The following is a 237-nucleotide window of genomic DNA, read 5'->3' on the forward strand; positions in this document are numbered from 1 at the left end:
GGGACTAAAGTCACTACCTGCTTCAGGGCCACCGCCTCCCCACGCTAGTGGTCTCCAGGAGAGGGTGAAGTCTACCTTTCCTCCTGAGTTCAAATGTTGGCAACAAAAAAAAATTTTTTTTGGGGGGGGCGGTTTAATCCGTCTACAGTCCAAACGAAACATGTTTTGGCGGGCCGGCTTTGGGTCCAAGGTTGAGTCTGGCCCGCCTGGATTTCAGTCCTTGGGTTTGGACGTGGG

The 237-nt window shown here is 53.2% G+C and overlaps 1 protein-coding gene across 1 annotated transcript in view; it reads left to right on the forward strand.

Moving 5' to 3' along the window:
• The window catches only part of FBXO2 (F-box protein 2), a 5,445-nt gene that overhangs the window by 4,568 nt on the left and 640 nt on the right, over nucleotides 1–237 (forward strand). The gene's annotated exons all lie outside the window — the stretch shown is intronic.

Source organism: Myotis davidii, unplaced genomic scaffold, assembly GCF_000327345.1.
Source record: "Myotis davidii unplaced genomic scaffold, ASM32734v1 scaffold299, whole genome shotgun sequence".
In the NCBI taxonomy this organism is placed as follows: domain Eukaryota; kingdom Metazoa; phylum Chordata; class Mammalia; order Chiroptera; family Vespertilionidae; genus Myotis; species Myotis davidii.